Here is a 20,351-nt window from a genome sequence, read left to right as displayed (position 1 = left end):
AGCCATTCTAACTGGAGTGAGGTGGTATCTCAATGTTGTTTTGAGTTGCATTTCTTTTATGGCTACAGAGGTTGAGCATTTCTTCATGTGTCTATTAGCCATCTTTCTTTCCTCTTCAGAGAAGTTTCTCTTTAAGTCTTTAGCCCACTTATTTATTGGGCAGTTGTTTCTTTGAGGATTTGTTGTTGAGGGATTTACTTTTTTCAGTTCCAAGTATATTTTTTGGGGGGGTCCTGTCGTGGGGCCTGAACTCTGGGCCTTGGCGCTGTCCCCCAGCTCTTCAGCTCAAGGCTAGCACTCTACCACTTGAGCCACAGCGCCACTTCCAGCTTTTTTCTTTTTTCTTATGTGGGGCTGAAGAATCGAACCCAGGGCCTCAAGTATGCAAGGCAAGCGCTCTACCACTGAGCCACCTTCCCAGCCCCTCCAGGTATATTTTAGATATGAGACCGTTGTCTGTTGTATGGCTAGTGAAGATCTTCTCCCAATTTGTGTGCTTTCTATTGATCTTGCTAGCTGTGTCCTTTGCCATGCAGAAGGTCTGCAACTTCATGCAATCCTATTTGTCCAACTTTGATTTGTTGTGTTTCTGGGTGTCTATTAAGAAAATTTCGGCCTGTTCCAAGGAGACCTAGGGATTCTCCTATTCCGTCCTGTAATGTTTTCAGGGTGTCTGCTTTGACTCCAAGGTCTTTACACAATGGAATTCTGTGCCTCCATCAGAAAGAATGACATTACCCCATTTGTTAGGAAATGGAAAGACTTGGAAAAAATTATATTAAGTGAAGTAAGACAGGCCCAAAGAAACATAGGTCCCATGGTTTCCCTTATTTGCAATAACTAGTATATATCTGAGATAAGCAGAAATGGTCAGATAAATTGATGTTAGGTGAAATGAACCCCAAGATAAGGACTCAAATGGTTTTTCTTTCTTGCTATTGTTTCTAATGTATTTATAAGGTACGACATGGTTTTTTTGTTGCTTTGTGTGTCCCTCCCCCATGGCATAACCCCTGTTTTCACTGTATTTGATGTTGGTATAATTTGGGGAGGGGAAGGGATACAGGCTGACCCATTGTAAAAATGAGATGTACATGACATTATGTCGAAAAATGAACTTTACAACTTTGGTGGGGGAGGGGAACAAAGAGGAGGCAGCAATACTTGATAAGAAATGTACTCATTACCTTGCTCATGTAATTGTAACCCCTCTGTATGGTATTTTCACAATAAAAAAACTTACTAATAAAAAAAGAAAACAGTGAGAGGATAAGAAGAGAGAGACAGAGACACAGATGACTGAATATCCCAGATAGAGGCAGAAACAGAGAAACATAAAGACACAAACCCCCAACCACCTACCTACGGCTACAATTCAAAATTCAAAGGCTTCCAGAACAAAAGGAGCCCTAATAATCATTCTTCTTAAGTGTTTTAGACTTTGTCTCAGAAATCCCTAGACTTCCTTGATAGTCCTTTAGGACCATTTGGACAGCACAAAAAGATAAATTCACCACTGCTTCTACCAGAGCACCTCTACTTTTATCTGTTTATGTACTGGAACTCCAAGTCATATATGAAAAATCAGTGCAATCTCATCCCAGTGCAGGAGACAAACCTGAGTTAGAGGGTTTGTTGAGTACTACACATTCAGCATCAGAGCCAACACTAAACCCCAGCATGCAGACCTTCAAACTTCATGTTGTCTTCCCATCTACACTGCTCCCAGACCTGTTTGCGAAGTGAGGTGATCAGTTTATTCAAATGAAGACTCTATTCATCCTTCTAAGCAATTCTTATTCAGAGACTCTGAGACAGGGCCTGGGAGTCTGTCCTTTACCTGTGTCCAGGTCATTCTCAGGCAGCCAGTCACAGGCCAGCCATAGGAGCCACCCCAGTCTCTAATAATGCATGCATTAAATCTTGCATCAAATGCAATTTATATTAAATCAATGCCAGGCCCGGGACTCAGCTTCCTGTGACCCAAGATCCTGCTATCAGCTGGTTCAGGAGCTTAGAAGGTTTAAAAGTTAATTTAGCACCAATGAGAGAAGTGATTTATAGCCTTAGTGTGTGTGTATTCACTCCCTAGAGACAGCTCCCAGAGGCTAGGGAAACAGCATGTCCGCCTTGGCCCTAAGACCTCTACCAGATGGCTCCTAAATGAGCCAGAGCAATCTGCAGCAGCTTTTCAAAATTACACTTCCGCATCCACATGGTCTGAGCAAAACGAGTACTTTTAGGAGTGTTATCACTAGGAAATAACCTTACTAGTACAGGAGACAAAGAATTGCACCAACTGATCTCCTTTGCTTCCTGCGGATCCCACTCTCAATATCAGCCCTACTGAAGAACTTCTCTTGGAGATATGGAGCTGATCATAGAGGCAAAGTGAACATCCCACATCAGTGATGCTGTAAGGGACAGGCAACATGGTTCCTGATCAGAGAAAATAGGAGGAATAATACCAATCATAGCACCCCCTCATGGCAGGAGCCTTCATTCAATGACCATATAGCTTGTACTATATAGCATTACCATTCATTACAAATATAAGGGTCTCACTTCTGGAAGGAGACTCTTCCTTCCAGCCTCTTTGCAGTTGGGCAGGGTCAGGTGACCAATTCTGACCAATAAACTCTTAGGTAGAAGTAAGCCACATCCCTCCTGGTAGTACTGAAAAGTTCCTGCATTAGCACCGTGGACTGGAATCCCGATCCAAAGACATGAAGAAGCAGCAGGTGGAACGTCTAGTCACTGCAAAGGATAGGCCTGCCCTACAGAGACTCAGAGCCTGCAAGTCATTATGTAATCAAGACACAACTCTAAGCTGCATTGAGCCAACTATTGCAAAGGCACCACCTAACTGGACCATGGGTTAATCTATCCTGTCTCGGTTTCTCTCCCCTACACTAACAACTGTCTGCTCCTGACTTTTAGAATGTCACTGCCTTTTTCAGCATTTTGCCAGGACTGTTGAATGGAGGTACATGTTTCTATAAATCCAGCTTCCTATAAAGCCCTCTTAAAGAATTTGGGTCTTAAGATGTTTTGGAGTCCTTGCTTTGTAGTGTCATCCACTGAGATAGAGTTTAAATATTGGGAATCAATACCTGTTTCATACTGTATGTTGAGTCAAAGAGAAGGCTGGGAGCAAAAAGAAAAGAAAAGAAACAGAAGTCTCTGTGAAATGTCCACTTTGCATTTGAACTTTCTTTTTAACTTTTTAATGCACAGTTTAACAGCCAGAGTAAACGCTCAGGGCTTCCATGCAAAGGTCAGTTCCCAGGTCAGCTCAAAATCCTTCATTTCTCAGTAAAAGTGCATACAGGATTAAGCAATGACAGGTAAGTCTTTCCCAGAGCTTCCCCAAACAGACACACCTGAGGAGCCATCTCCTAGGGACACAGAAGATTGGAATAAGATACGTGGATTTTCTACAAAGCTATGCCAACAGGATGACTGTAATGGTCCCACCCAGCACACTGCCTGGAAGGTCACTGTGTGTCATCTAAGAAACTACAACCCACATAGGAAGCAGCTCACTCTGAAAGAAATTGAAGCAGGGTTTCAAGCCCCTCAGCCTAACCAGGAGCTGTCAGAAACAGCTTCACAGCATCCTACATACAGTGGACCAAGAGTTGAGGACTAAAGGACCTTGGTCCAGGTGGGCCCTCAATCAGCCATAAGCATGAAGGGACTGACATCACATTGGTTTTCTAAGTCACTCTCACAAAGAGTATCAATGCCTCTGAACATGTCACAGACTGTTCATAGGAAACAACCCAGGGACTGGGTTGTCCTGCCCCACCACGGTCTCTGCATTAGTAGAATCAATTCTCAAATACTAACCCAAATGCAACTCCCCAGGAAAGATAGCAGCATTTAGCCCAATGTGGGAGCCCAGCCAACCAGCACGGCTCCAGATCTCTAGTGAAACTAGAAACTAATGAAAGGGATGCCTGCTGGGAAGGCCTATTCTCAAAGGCTTTGACCTGAAGGCCAAGGCCAGAAATGATTGCCAGGGCATTCCTCTAAATTTTCTTCTTCAAGATGACTCAACCCTGAAGGCTGGGTACTTGTTGCTCATGCCTATAATTCTAGCTACTCCAGAGGCTCAGATCTGAGGATTAAGGTTCAAATCCAAACCTCAGCAGATAAATCCATGAGACTCTTATCTCCCATTATCCAGCAAAAAGCTGAAAGTGGTAGAACGCCAGCCTTGAGCAAGGAAAGCCAAGCTAAGAACTCAAGGCCCTGAGCTCAAGTCCCAGTACTGGCATAAAAAAAAAAATAAACTTCATATAGGGGCTAAAAATCTCATGTACTTTTATGCAAAGATTCAGAGTAGACTTTACAGAACACTTGTAGAATTTGGGATCTACTGTCCTATGACTAGGTGTCAGTGCCACTTTGTAAGTTTGTAATTTTAAGAAATATTTTATTACACATGACTCCAACCACCATTAAATATAATCACTTCTGCTAAGTCATGATGAAATTCAAATCCAGGCCATACGCTTCATATATTACCAGAGTCTTCTGATTCCAAGCCCCCTTTGCCAGGCTAAAAACATTGTTTTAGCTGAATAATTATTTAAATGTATGCTCATAGGAAATATGATCAAATTATAGTAAATGAACAAATGCAATTAAATAAAACTATGGCTCCTCATGATCACATAATGATCTGAGATGTTTGGCCCCAGGAAATGTGGTTAGAGTGGACATTAATCTCTGTCTACTGACTCAGGTGTGCACAATAATCCCAGTTTTAATAAATAAACCTGATTTCTGACTCTGTCCCCATCCTCCAGCGTGGTGGGGACGCCTGTTTCACCAGGGTCATATTAAGGTCATCTGTCTTCATAAATCATTGCTGAAATACCTACTGTCTCAAATGTACATGACAGTGTTCAGATTCAGGAGAGTCTTATGGTTTCTATATTCTGCCAGAGGTAGAGAGATAGATGGAGGCTGAGACTTGAGCTGCAGCCACACTACCTCCTGTGTATCTGCTCAGAAGATAAGTCTTGGTCTTCCCTTGATGGACATCTGGCCCACAGAGCCAACCTGGAAGAATCTTTTCTACAGTCCAGTAAAGCACATAAAATCATCCTTTGGAATCCAAAGGGGATTGGTTCCAGAAGCCCTGAAGATACCAAATTCTCTGGATGCTCAAGCCCTTTATATAATAGGAATAGCATTTAGGTACCTGTGTACTTTAAATCATCTCTAGACTATTTATCACACCTAATACCATGGAAAGGTATTGGGTACAACTATGTAAATAGTTGTATATTGTTTGGGGAATGACAATAGAAAAGCCTGAAGAGTCTCAATAGAGGTGAATGATTTCTTTTAATGGTTGTGGCTCATCCTAGGTGGAATCAGCACATGCAGAAGTCCTGCATACTAACAGTCATTTACATTCTTCCAAGCCAAAATCATCCTTCCCACTAATCTTCTTTCTCCCTCCGGTTACCAGTGCAAATTATCTCAAACTTGAGCAACAAACATGATGACTTATCACAGGCTACTTCTGCATTCAGTGATCTAACTCAAAGAACAAACTAACGCAAAAGCAACCTCAAATACACAGAGAACCTCCTAGTCTGCTGTGTTGTTTCCATAAATATTGTTTGTAGAAATCTGCTCCCAGAGTATACAGGAAGAATGGTTAAAATATCAGAAGGAAATTGAAGAAAACATGAACTTTGATACGTACACTGCCCATCTCATCTTCCCCAATTAGTGTCACTCAATTAAATCAGATGAATTCTCACTTAATACAGTGTATTCAAGACTCATTAAAACAACCAAACAACTTGCATTGAGGGTTTTTTTTCCTTCTATTCATACATATCCCATCAGATTGGCTCACATCCCCACTGAGAGGCTGTTGGCAGGCCCAAATAAACTACACTGAAGTTACTCTCTTATTTCCATTCATTCAGCTTAGGGTTTGTTTTTCTTTGTGAAGAGGAGAGGGTTTCTTTTGTTTTTGGGGTTTTTTGTGGGGAGGGTTGGCTTAAAAACAGAGTATTCATAAATATGCATAGAGAAGAATTTTCAAATTTTATATATTTTTTTTGCCTTCTGGGAATTTTTTAAGTCACAGATATCTAGGCTAAGAAAAAAACTACAAGTAGTCAATAAACAAGTAAAATCTACTAGGACTCAAAGAATTGAAAAATTAGGCAAGAATGGTGTGCTTTCTTGTGAGCTATAGAGTTGGCCAATTTTTAAGCATTGTAGAGCTGCTTAGAGAAGAATATTGATTTGGATATAAAAGGTCTCCCCAAAAGGCTTGGACTTGGGAGAAGTGACAGTTCCAAGTTAATCCATGGACTTTGGAGACTTTGGAGAAGTGACAGTTCCAAGTTAATCCATGGACTAATCTCTTGATAGAATCTTAATGTGATGGTATTCTTGACAGATATTAGAAACTAGGAGTTGAGCCTAATACACGGGGAATGTGTCTTGGAAAAAATACACCTTGCCCAGATTCCTTCCCTGTTTCTGCTTCCTTGCTGCCCTGAGCCAGGCAACTTCCTCTGCTATATGCTACCACCACGAAACTCTGTCTTGCTTCACATGCAAAGTAATGGATCTTGAGGCTGAACTGAAATTATGAGCCAAAATAAATCTTCCCTCCTTCAAGCTGTTGCCCTCGAGTATTTGTCACAGTCACAAAAGCCTAACATGATAACAAAACACCAGGTAGGTGCTATGTGAGATGCATCTCTAATGTCAATGACTTGACTCGAGTTCTTTCTTTATCTGGAGTCCACATGGATGATCTTGGTTGGTGGTAGGAGCCTCCCATCCTCTCATGGATAAGGAAGTGCAGAGGATCTCTGCTTTCAATGGTTTCTAATCACCCTGGACATCAGCCTGGAGCCCATAAAACAGGGAGACCATAGAAAAGACATGTATGTTTTAACTGCCCTGGCCATGACATATGCATATATGTCTTCCCAGAGACCATTAATAAGGATGAAGTCTGTGATGCAAGGAGAACAAAAAGCAGCTTCTTCAAGGCCACAGAAATTATTAGTGGGGACGTGAAATAAAGTCTGCAAAGATAGCAAAGCAAAAACGTAATACATATGTATACAAATATATATATATATATATATATATATATCTTAAAACAGTTATACCCTTTAACCAAACATTCCGGTTTTTAAAAGTTAGCTAAAGTAAATCATTAGCTATGTGAGTAAATGCCATGCATGAAGATGGTCATTGACATTTTGTTTACAAGGACCAAAAAATTAAAAATGATCTAAAATTATTAAGCAGATTGGTTCAATTCTGACAGAGCAAAAAATGCTATTGTGCTCAAAATACAATTATGCTATAAATATTTATTGATTACAAAAATGATATTTTATGGCAAAAATAGGTGGTGAATGCATAAATTAGAAACTTGCCATGCAGATCCTACAACTTTTATACAATTTCTAAAAATTTCATACATTAAACTTAGAAGCATTCCAGAGGGGTTGATTGTGACTGTAATGTCCTCAAGGGTCTAACAAAATAAGAAGGCTAGTTTGTTCTCTTGAAATGAAAATATACCTTCTTTGGCAAGAATGTCTTTCTTTGCCCAAAGAACATCTTTGCCCACCATCAAGGAACTAGAAGTTGCTGGGCATCGGTGGCTCACACCTGTAATCTTAACTACTCAGGAGGCTGAGATCTGAAGATTGCAGTTGGAAGCCAAGCCAGGCAGTAAAGTTCCTGAAAGCCTCATCTCCAAGAAGTGTAGCTGTGACTCAAAGTGGTAGAGCACTATCCTTGAGCTAAAAAGTTCATAACAGCACTCAGGCCCCAAGTTCAAGCCCCAAAACTGACAAAGGGTGGGGGGGAGGGAGAGGGAAAGGGAAAGAGAATGAGAGGGGGGAGGAAGAAAGCTAGAAGTTTCTTTATCAAAGATGGCTTCATGAGCTTAGTCCTAAAAAGAAATGTAATGGTTTTGAGACTTTGTTCCAGAATAAGGAATCTCATTCCAAGTAGTTAACCAACATTTACTAGGCTCCCATTCAATGACAAAAACTACTATATCCTGAAGACCATAGGGAATAACACACTATCAGCCATATCAGGACCCAGAGAGGAGCCAGAGAGACACAGATGTGAACAGCAATTGTGCACTTGAGCAGAAGCTAGTGGATGATACCCACAAGGTGCTGGGAAAAGCACCCAAACCCTTTGCAGAGATCAAGGGGATTCAGTGAGGAGATAGATGGTAAGTGAGTTGAATATAAAAGAATAAGAAATCTTCCCAACACGAGCAAGGTGAGGAAGGATCTGCAAACAAGCTGAAATGCATCTGAGATGATTCTATATTCTTACATACAGTGTATTCATTTGTGTGTCTTCAGGAGAGTAGGGAAATGGCGCAGAACTGGAGGGAAAAGGGTGAAAAAGTGCAGCATTAGAGCTCACTAGACATTGACGAAAGTGAACTATACAACTTGTTGGTGGAATTGGGAGGGAAGGAATGGGAGCATGAGGGGCCAGCTGACACTGTACAAAAGGAAATGTACTCGTTACCTGACTCACGTAAAAGTGACACCTCTATACAGCACTGCTATAGTAAAGAAATGCATCTAGGAAATTAGAGACAATGAACAATGGAGAAATAAAAACAACTACCCCAAACTTAAAGAAATTTGAACAATCAATAAAGTACAGCTTCCTCTGGGCACTTTAGCAATCCTACACTAAGGGACAAGCAAGCAAGATATCTTACAGAGGAGACTTGCTCTGACCATCAAGAGAATGTGGGGTTGCTGTCATTTTTTGCTCATACTAGGGCTTTGAACTTATGACCTGAACACTGTCCCTTAGTTTATTCACATAAGACTGGTGCTCTACCACTTCAGCCACAGCTAAACTTCTGAGGTTTTGGTGGTTAATTAGAGGTAAGAGTCTCAGAATTTCCTGCCCACACTGAATTTGAACCACAATCCTCAGATCTCAGTCTCCTGAGTAGCTAGGATTACAGGTGTGAGCCACTACTGGTGCCCAGCTGTTATACAATTAAGGAAGAATAAATATGCTTGACATCCGGGTGGTCTATTTTAGTAACTGTTCTCTTATTTTTATGTGCATTGGTAAATGCAGCAGCTTTACCCAGAGGAAGGCAAGAATGACCAATGGCTAGGCTCCTTCAAAAATGAAGACCTGAGGGCTGGGAAGGTAGCTCAGCGGTAGAGTGCATGCCTTGCAAGCATGAGGCCCTGAGTTCGATTCCTCAGTACCACATAAACAGAAAAAGCCAGAAGTGGCGCTGTGGCTCCAGTGGTAGAGCACTAGCCTTGAGCTGAAGAGCTGAGGGACAGCGCCCAGACCCAGAGTTCAGGCCCCATGACCGGCAAAAAAAGAAAAAAAATAAAGACCTGAGTCACACCAAAAAGCCACTAACACCAACAGAGGTGAGGAGAATTTACAATGAAGAGTAGAGAAGCTGTATCAGCTGTAGCCCTCCGAAGACAAGCTGTGAACATAGGGACACTAGTTCAGCCATATCTTCTGGATTTTCATGAGGGTAGACCGATGTCCACTGCAATCTTAGGAGTTGTTTCCAGAACATATACAATGAAATAGTTCAAAATAGCACAAGGAATGGAATGTGGTGATCACCGTGCTAGGCCACCCAGATCCTCTTGTGAGAATGAAGGGCTTCAGTCACTTTCTGAGGGGTGCTGAAGTTAGATGCTCTCATCTATCAGGTTTCTCTGTCAACTGTCACAGCTGTCCCAGCCTCAACAAGATCACACCTACTTTTGAGGTTGGCTAAGATATGATGAGTTTAGTCTGGGCTACAATGGCTTGGTTTGTGGCCCAACTCAGGACAACTCTAAAGGGTTGCTACAGCAACCACAGTGCTGGATAAAGCCTCCACAGAGACGACTTCACAGCTCCACTATTCCCACTGCCCAATGCCGTTTTCCTTCCCTCCACAGCTTCCCATCCCAAGGGCTCTTCCTGACCAACTACTCAATGTCATCTTCATCTAGAATCTGCTTCCAAAGAGCTTACCTGATGATATACACAAAAAATATCTGTAACTCCCAAGTAAGTTTTCTCCTTTCAATGGTATTTGAGGGTTTTTTTTTAAATGCATTTCCCATCCTCGCATCCACATCATTATCAAAAATATAATAAGGTGGATCATGTTTATTCCTTGCTAACATAAATGTCCATGAGATCCTACTTACTATAAAGTGTCAGAATCCCATCTCCCAAGGTGGTCCTAGATGTCCAAACTTTGATTACACGTTTGTCTTCAAAGATAAATCACTGCCAATCTTAGATAAAAGTCCCTGATTCATTCTTGCTTTGAAAGCAAGAAACTACCAAAAAGATTCATTCTGTGCCCAGGCATCTCTCTGGTTTGCAACAGCAATTCACGAAGTCAGATCATCAATTGTGATGTCTGAAATGCCTCTGAGATCTCCCATCTTGATTGCCCTAGGCTAACAGAAGACAAAGAGAACCATCTGCCATTTCCTTAGTTGATTCTCACTGAACAGGCTATTGGTCTACAGCTCATTTAAAGTACTCTAGACCCTTCCATTTCTGAGGACTAGCAAGGGAACTGCCATATTTACATCCTCTCTTCCCTGTTGCCCAGATGAGAACTAAGATGGAAAAGTCCCGCTGTCTTTTCCAAACTGTAGAATTACACGAATTTATACAAGCTCAACTTGATATGAAAATAATAAATTTGTCCAAAGCAACAGAAATTTCTAAACATGATCTGACTCTCTCCATGTCAAAACGATGGTAGGGAAAGTAAATAAAAGAGTAGCTTTAAGGGAAAAAAGATAAAAAGAGTGACTTACGAGCTATGCTGTTTTTAATTTACTTTTTATTATCTTTAAGTAGTTGAACAAAAGGGTTTCAATTCAACATGTCAGTTTATGAGCACAATTCATCTTGATCAATGTCACCCCTTTGACCATGCTCACCTATTTCTTACAACCCCATATTTCCTTTCGATTTATCTGGTACTGTGTTATTAATGTTGCCCAGGTCCTAAAAGTGTCCTGGTGTTGAAGGGCCTTTGTAAAGAAATGCCCCCAACCAACATACTGATAACAAGTTTCTCTAATTCCCAAGATCTGATCCCTCAATATCAAAGGAATGTCTAGATTTTAAAAAATAATTTATGATTATAATATAGAAAACAACAACTCTCTTTAAGGATTTGGGGGTACTTGGTCCAGCGTGGGCTAAAAGTGAGCCATTTTCATCTAATTTTCCTCATTTGTTTGCAAGACTAATGTAACAGAGGGCTAGCTTTTTCATACATCTTGATCATGATACATTACTTTGTAACGGAAATCATTTTAAAATATTTTTACTATTTAAGAGAAAACTTTGAAAGTAACTTCTAAGTTTCCATCTGCTGCTAAAACTGTGAATCTTCATGTGGTTGTATTGACCTAAATTACATCAGTTAGCTAGCTCATCTACCCTCACCTAAATCTCAACAAAACATGCCTCTCCTTAAAGACTTCTCTCTGATCTCCAGACTTGGGTTCACCTTCCACTCAATATAACTATTTGAACACTTCAGAGACAACTCAAATGCTCACACACAAGACAAGCTTCATGAGTTTCAGCCCAAATCTGATTCTTTTCCTTTGATTTTTATCATAGCAATATATACTCACCTAAAGACAAATCAAACTAAATAGACAAAAACAATACATTTAAAAAAAAAAAAGAGGTAGAAATCCAGGTGCTGGTGGCTATGTCTATAATCCTAACTACTCAGGAGGCCGATATCTAAGGATTGTGGTTCAAAGCCAGCCCAAGCAAGAAAGTCCCTGAGATTCTTATCTCCAACTAACCACCAAAGAGTTGCAAATAGAGCTGTGGCTCATATAGTAGACCACTAGCCTTGAATAGAAAAGCTAATTGCCGTGTTGGAAAGTAACTATACCTCATGGGGGGAAGGAGGTCAAGAGGGGGAAAACCAGGAGAAAAATGAGGGAGAGGGTATCGCTGTTCAAAAAGAAATATACTCGGGCTAGGAAGGTGGCTCAGTGGTAGAGCACTTGCCTTGCATGCATGAGGCCCTGGGTTCGATTCCTCAACACCACATAAGTAAAAAGAAAAAAACCAGAAGTGGTGCTGTGGTTCCAGTGGTAGAACGCTAGCCTTGAGCTGAAGAGCTGAGGGACAGCTCCCAGGCCCAGAGTTCAGGCCCCATGACCGGCCCCCAAAAAAAAAAAAAAAAATATATATATATATATATATATATATATATATATATATATACTCATTACCTAACTTATGTAACTGTACCCCTCAGTGCCGCACCTTTAAAATAAAATTTAAAAAAAACTAAATGCCAGTACTTGGGCTCAGAATTCAAGCCTCAGTAATGCCAGGGGAAAAAAATAGAAAAATAGAGTAAAATAAAACTAAAAAAAGAAGTCCAACCATAAAAGAAGGGGAATAAAGGAGATTAAGAGAGATTAAGACTGGATAAATTTGACTAAAATACAATGTGTGCCTATATGCAAATATCACAGTCAGACCTCTTCATACAACTAATTCATACTAATACCATTTTTAAGTACAAAAAAAAAAAAAACAGGTGACTGACTACCTTCCATCTTCTTTTCTACTCCTAATCCATCTTTTCCATCCAATCAATTCGCTACTATGTAGTGCAAGCAATCCACTGGGGACTCTACGGCTACCAACCAGTTATCACGATCTCATTTGCACTAAGCAACAGCCTCACCACCCGCTGCCGGGTCATCTCTGGCTCTATATTCATTCTCTCACACACTATCCCTGACATCCCAGAGCATGCATGTGCTCGTTCCTTCCCACTGAAAGCCTTCAGATGTTGGCTATTCTCTTGGGATTATCATAAACTCCTCAGCTCTTGGTTTTGTATCTGTGTCACATTTTAACAGGACTATAGGTTTTGAGGAAAGTAACAGTATTTTTTGCCTCCATAGAAATCACTGTGGCATCAACAATAGCAAATATTATTAGTATTATCATCATGAATACCAAGAGCATCAGGTCCAAGTCCTGGCAGAAAATAGAGTGAATATTCAAATTAGATATTTTGAAAAAAAAGTAACTCTTTTCAAAACAGGAAATGTGCCTTGAGGTAAAAAGATACTGTGAAGATATTGAAAGATATGTGGACCCCCAACAGACCTGTTGTCACCCCCAAGCACTTTACTGGGAGCCAAGGGAAGAAATAAGTACATGTCACTTTGCCTTCTCCTTCCAATCTATTGTTGGTGATTCCCATTGGCTGAAGCCGAGCAGACTCCAGGGGGCATAGAAGGTCATGGACTTAGTCATAGAGGCTTCTGAATTCCAGACCACAGACCATGATGAATGATGCAGAGTGCTCACCTATAGAAAATGTGAGACATCCGGCCAAATCAACAGCAGCAGCAGAACCATGACTAACTCCATTGAAGGCTAAGTTCCCAAGGCCAATTATACAATAGCTAATATAATCTGTGCAACACACAAAACCTGTAACTCATAAGACTCTAGAGGGTCTATTCAGCTTCATAATGCAGCCCTCTACTTCTGTCTCAGAGCTCCAGCCATATGGCCTCTCCATGTTCTTCAAACATACATGCCCCTGCCCACCTCAGGACCTTTGTACATGGCCCATAGCAGCAAAGCATTTCAACCTAGTTTCTTTGCCTAGGTAATCCCAATTTTGCCTTCAAATCACAGCTCAAAATTGTGTTCTTGGAGAATTCTTCTCTGACCCACAGTACTTCTGTAACAAGTTGTCCTGGTGAGGTACTTAAATTATCTGACATATTTTCCTTTCGCACCTACAATGTGTCATGATGAATGCCAGTAGTTATTTATTTAGTATCTGTCTTTATCATGAGGTAAGTTTTGGAGGGCTAAGTGTTCTGTTTGTTCAGCACCTGATCCTGCCACCTTCCTCAGGGGTTAGTAGCTATTAAGTATTCCATAAATGTCTCTTTAGATGAGCAAATGAACAGATGAACAGAAACAAGGAAAAGGACACATTTTTCTCATTATTGCTTTTGCTCAAAGGTCTAGACATTTACTTCTTAACTTTATATTACCCTTTCATTGTAAAGGTATAATTTGGAACTATGACTCAAATTTCATCCATTTGAGAGAAAACGTACTTATTTCTCAAATTGTTAGGCATGATCACTTGACAGTTCCATGAGTTATACAATGTCAAGTAAAATTGATAGCACTTCTGGGGCAAGAATTATATTAGAGGGTCAAAAGAAGAATATTAGGAAAACTCTCTAGGGATGAGGTATCACCCCTGAGTATTATATACAGTGGAAAAGTTTTCAATTACCATCAAATTTACTTTTTCAAAACTATTCCAATCAAGTATGCCAAATATAAATACTTAATAAGGTTCTATCCAAATCACTCTCCAACGTGGAGACATCTGGAAAGGAATAAGGAACATTGTTAAGAATACAGCCAAGTTCACCAGCCTGCTCAAGACCAGAGTAAACAGGTGAATCATGTGGGAAGATGACTACCTTCCAACTCAGCCTCTGATCATCTAGCCTGTCTCCTTGTAAGTCATGCAATCCCCATTCCTGAAGCCTTAGAACCTTGGGCCAAGGACCATCTGTAGTGGAACACATCCGCAATCTCAGCCCCCAGGAGGTAGAGACAAAAGGATCATAAATTCAAGGCTAACAGGAGCTACACAGTGAGATTCTGTCTTAAAATAAAAAGATGGAGAATCCAGACTACAGGTGGAACCTAACTGTAATCCCAGCTACTCCTGGGGCAGAAAGAGGACTATTCTCATCTGAGGTCAGCCCAAGCAAAAGCACTAAGATGTCATCTGAAAATACATGAAAACTGAAGGACTTGGGGCAGAACTCAAGTAGAAGAGCACTTCTTAGCAAGAGTAAAGCCCTGTGTTCAAACTCCACCTTCCCACTCTCACACTTCACCCCAACCCCCAAAAATTACAGACACAGAGTCATAAAGACCAGCACAGTGAGCATTAAATTGCTTCCTTTCCAAAGAAACAAATGACCAGTCCAATCGGGAATTTCTTCTCATCCTCCTCTCTCACCCTCATCTCCAGATCCATCCAAAGGGCCTATCTTGAATCTGCTATCTATAAAGTAACAATCTGGGGGGGAGGGAGTGTAGTTGTGGAGATGGGAAGGAATAGGAGGGGAAAAACAAAGGAGGAGGCAACAATGTACTCATTACCTTGCTCATAACATCTTCTCTGTACAGTATTCTCACAATTAAAAACTTATTAAATAAAAAAGTAACAATTACATGGGGGGGGAGTCAGAAACTTGGAATGAAAATGAGTCATTTCTTTAACTTAGCATGAAGAAAGGCTTGCTGTATACAAACCTTTAGGTTATAATCGAACTTATTTAATTACCACCATAGTTTACCATTTTAACATGGTAAAATGATTATTTATTATTACACAAATAAAGACAGATTTAACTGTGATTTGACATAGAAACAAAAGTAAACATTTCAGGCTCATCTGTAAATAAGGAATCTTACCTAGCAAGGTCAGGAAGTCCTTTGATTCACATCTCCTAGAAACAAATACATTCATTTTGACCTTTTTGACCCTGCTTCCAGTGTGTTTATTACAGGAATGAGTGAGGGCCTCATCACAAGACACCAAACCAAGAACTAAAGTTTAAATGTGTTCCATTACTGACAGAGGAACAAGATGAAAATATGTCCATAACTTAGAAAAAGTGGTGACTATTTTTCCCAAATACTGACAAATGAACCCAGTGTTTTGGCCATGCTAGACAAGTGTGCCCTACCACTTGAGCCATACCCTCTAGCCCTGTTTTTACTTAGGGTTTTTGGTTTGTTCTTTAGAAAAGATTTCCCTAACTTTTGCCTGGAACTTATGAGATCCTCCTGTCTCAGCCTCCCAAGTATCTGGGACTACAGGCATGGGTTACCAGGTCCAGCCAGGAATAGTAATTATTAATAGGTAACATAATAAAGCTACAATACATGATTCTTTCTTGGTACTTTTTTATTGTAAAAATGCTGTACAGAGGGGTTACAGTTCCATGAGCAAGGTAATGAGTACCTTTCCTATCGAGCATTGTTGCCTCTTCCTTTGTTTTCCCCCTACCACATGATTCTTAATTGGTGGTATTGGGGGAAAAGGATAGACAGACAGACACTGAGTAGATGGAATAAGATGTGGAATGATCATGTAGCCCAAGATAATTGTGAAAAACAGGATCAAGCCTTGAGGACCAAATTATACTCCAAAGGAATAAAAAAAATCAGGTTAAATACTTATGAATATTTATAAAATATTTTTGAAGTCAACACTGCCTTGATTTACCAAAAGAAAAAGATGGATCACAGATATACTAAAAAAGAATTTAGACTATATTAGGAAGCAATATAGATTCATGAACAGAAACTAACATGTTCCTGAAGCATTGTTAAGTCACTAACAATAAGATGGCAGAGAGTCTCATTTTTTTCTTTTGATAAAGTTTTGCTAACTTCTCTCACGGTGTTTCTGAATAATAAAATGAATGTTAGATAACGGAACTTTCTAGATTGAAGTTGGTAAAACTGGATAGACTAATAGATGATATGTCATGGCAGATGATAGATGAGATAGATGATGACAGACAGTAGAGAAGTGAACTCCATGTGTTCTGCATTTAGTTTCATCAGCTATAAAGTTATTCAGAAGAAAACCAATGGTAGCTCATCAACTCTAATTGCCCAGCTAAGTGCAGACAAACATTGCTGGCGAAGGCAGCTCTTGGACCTCACAAGCTGACAACCAAGACCCTTGGAGGAAGACCCACAACCCCAATGCTGGGCTGCAAGGACCATTCTGTTCATTTTCAAGTTGTGAGCAAACAGAAGATATCATCAGAACAGCCATTTCCAGGTATCAGAAATATGTCACCAAGTTATGGGGTGAGGCACTTCATTCCAGTATCCCTAGAAACCGGCTCAGCACTTATTTCTTTTTTTTCCTCCCATAAATTATTTTTCTTTTTTTACATTACTCATATACGATGCCTTGATTTGTGTCCCCTCAAAAGATTTGCCACATCATGGTCCTTCCCACCCAATGTGTTTTCCTGGCATGCCTTCCATCTTTAGCAGGTTGGCAGAAAACGGTCCTGAAAATGGAAATTCCATAAAGTTAGGTGTGATTGTTGGATAAGTGAGCCCCAAGGGCTCCAATAAACAAGTGGGAACAGGTGTTCCAAATTGGGGAAGGAACATGGAATAATATTGCCAGACTGACATTTCATACCCAAAGCCCCGTCTGAGCCCCAGTTACCAGTACACCTGCTGCACAAATTGCATTTTGATATGATTAGTAGATTAATACTCCATAATGAGTTCAAAAGTGCAGCACGCACATAACTTCATTCTAAGGCCTGTTAATTAGAGCGATTTTCTAATGAGGGATAATAGGTCACCTCTCCCGGCTTGCACTTACGAAGGCACAAGTAGCTCTCACTGCCCCCTCTCCTTCAGGGTGGAGCCTCCAGCAGTCCAGCTGTGCAGCAATGGCATCCTACCCCACAGCAGCCTACCTCCTGGGTACAGAGCAGACATTGGTATCTCTATAAAGCCAAGAGGGGGGACGGTGGTAAACTCCAAGCAGTACCATCAAAACACTACCATCTCTGAACAATGAGATGTACAAGTTGTTATGTCAAAAAATGAACTTTACAACTTTGGTGGGGGAGGCGAGGAGTATGAGAAGGGATGGGAAGGGGAAACAAAGAGGAGGCAACAATGCTTGATAAGAAATGTACTCGTTATCTTGCCCATGTAATTGTAACTCCTCTGTACGGTATTCTCACAATAAAAAAAAAAAAATCAACCCGTTTGCCAAAGAAGCAGAAAAAGGAAAAAAGCAGAATCATGACCTGGGGAGAAAAGAGAATCCTGTACCCAACTATACAAAAGCAATCTCAGAGAAAAAAAAAAATTGATTCCATGATTGTAACATTTTAAGACAGTATTTTTGTTTCTAGTACCAGAGATTGAACTCGGGGTTTCATGCTTACAAGGCAACTTCTCTACCACTTGAGCTACATTGCCAGTGCTCTTGATTTTAGTTTGTTTTTCAGATAGAGGGCCTCATGCCAAATTGGCTCAGGCCAACCTTGGACAGCAATCTTCCTCTCTCACCACCCCCCCACGTAATTTCCTGAGTAACTAGACTTACAGACGTGAACAGCCATGCTCAGCCATGGAATACTTGTTTTGTGTGCTTTAGCAATGCTCTGTCAATCTATTAAGTCATCCATTCATAACTACTCTATGCCAGACATCATACAAGATACCAAGACAAGGTCATGGACAAGATGGACATAGTTACTCTCCGTGGAGATTCAGAAATGGCCAAGACTTCAGGGAGCCAGAGGCAGTCAGGCTCCTGTTCTGACTTTTCTCATTTCTTAGCTAGGTTGAGCCTGGGGAGTTCATGTGACGTCTCTGCAACATTTTCTTTGCTACAAAACAGCATCATCCTGTATCGTAAAGTTTCCAGCACATAGAAATCACTTGAAAACAGTAGCTACAATGATCATGCATAAATAGAGTAGGTAGGAATGCATATGCTGATATATCTATCTTTGTGGGTTTATTTTGGTTTGGGATTCTACCTCTTTTCTCAGTAGTATTGGGGTTTAAACAAGGACCTTATACTTTTTAGGCAAATGTTTTATCACTTGATCCACAGCCCTTTTTTAGTGTAATTTTTTTGGTCGGTTGTACGGCTTGAACTTTGGGCCTGGGCACTGACCCTCAGCTCTTCAGCTCAAGGCAAGTGCTCTACCACTTGAGCCACAGCACCACTTCTGGTTTTCTGGTGGTTAAGTAGAGATAAGAGTCTCATGGACTTTCCTGCCCCATCTGGCTTTGAACCACAATTCTCAGATCTCAGCCTCCTGAGTAGCTAGGATTATAGACATGAGCCACCTGTGCCTGGCTTAGCATAATTAATTTTTAGATAGGGTGTCATGCTTTTTGCCCAAAGTCGGCCACAATGCTACCTACACTTTGTAGCTGGGATTACAAATTTGTAAGTCTGTTTATTGATTGAGGTGCAGTCTCCCCAGCCTTTTGCTCTTGTGTCACAATCTTCCCAGTCACTGCCTTCCAAGTAACTAGTATTATAGGCATTATGCCATCATGCCTGGCTGAGGCAAATTGTGTGTGTGTGTGTGCACATGCGTGCATGCGTGAGCGTGTGCATGTGTGTACATGCACGTGTGTGCGTGCCAGTCCTGAGGCTTAGACTCAGGGCTTGGATGCTGTTCCTGAGCTTTTTTGCTCAAGATTGGCACTCTACCACTTAAGTCACAGGCTCTACTTCTGGCTTTTTGGTGGTTAATTGGAAATAAATCTCACAGATGTTCCTGTCCAGGCTAGCCTTGAACAGTGATCCTCGGATCTCAGCATCCTGGATAGCTAGGATAGCAGGCATGACCCACCAGTGAAGAGGAAAATATTCTTAAAGGTAGAAATTGTAATCTTCTTTTTCTATTGTGCCTTGCACTGCTTATAGCACACGGATGGTTATCAATTTTCCAAACCTGTAGTTTAGACCATCTGTGAGAAAATGTCAGAAAAGTCACATGAGAATTACAGGTTCTCAAAACGAATGGATGACTAGGAAAGCAAGATTTGTACATGAATGATTGGGCAGATTGCTCCAATCTCAATAGAATGCTTAAATTTTTCTGCTTCCCTTCCTCAAGGAAGACCAGCCTCAACCAGAAGTAACATTCCCACAAGGAACTGATAATCTATAGAATGTTTCAGCATTGTATAAGCTTATATAGCATGTATATATTCCTATACAATGCTACAGCTGGAAAGCTACAATACTTACCTGTGTCTGAACCAAATGAAATATTTTTTTTCTATCCTGAGAAAATTGTTTCCTCAGAAAACCAACAGCTTTCCTGAAGAAAAAAAAAATGTTCTTTGGGACAAAACTCATTTACCTTCCAAACAGAGATTTTTCTCCCCCTTAATCTCAATGAGAGATAAAGCCTGCTGTTTCTAACCTCTGAAGTATCACTCACTAGGTTCTAGAATGTTCTCACTTTGTTTTCGTATTTTCAGATATTATCATGAATATGTTTCATAATAGAATCAAACAGCTATGTGCAATGCATTTTTCTATGTTTTATCCCCTCAAAAATTACAAAGATTTATGGGGAAAAACCAGTTGTTTAAGGATACAGGTGGACCTGTTGCAACAATGAGAAGTACAAGTTGTCATGTCCAAAACGAGCTTTACAACGTTGGTG

Source organism: Dipodomys ordii, unplaced genomic scaffold, assembly GCF_000151885.1.
Source record: "Dipodomys ordii isolate 6190 unplaced genomic scaffold, Dord_2.0 Scaffold25, whole genome shotgun sequence".
NCBI classification, from domain to species: Eukaryota; Metazoa; Chordata; class Mammalia; order Rodentia; family Heteromyidae; genus Dipodomys; species Dipodomys ordii.
This window is presented reverse-complemented; position numbering follows the sequence as displayed.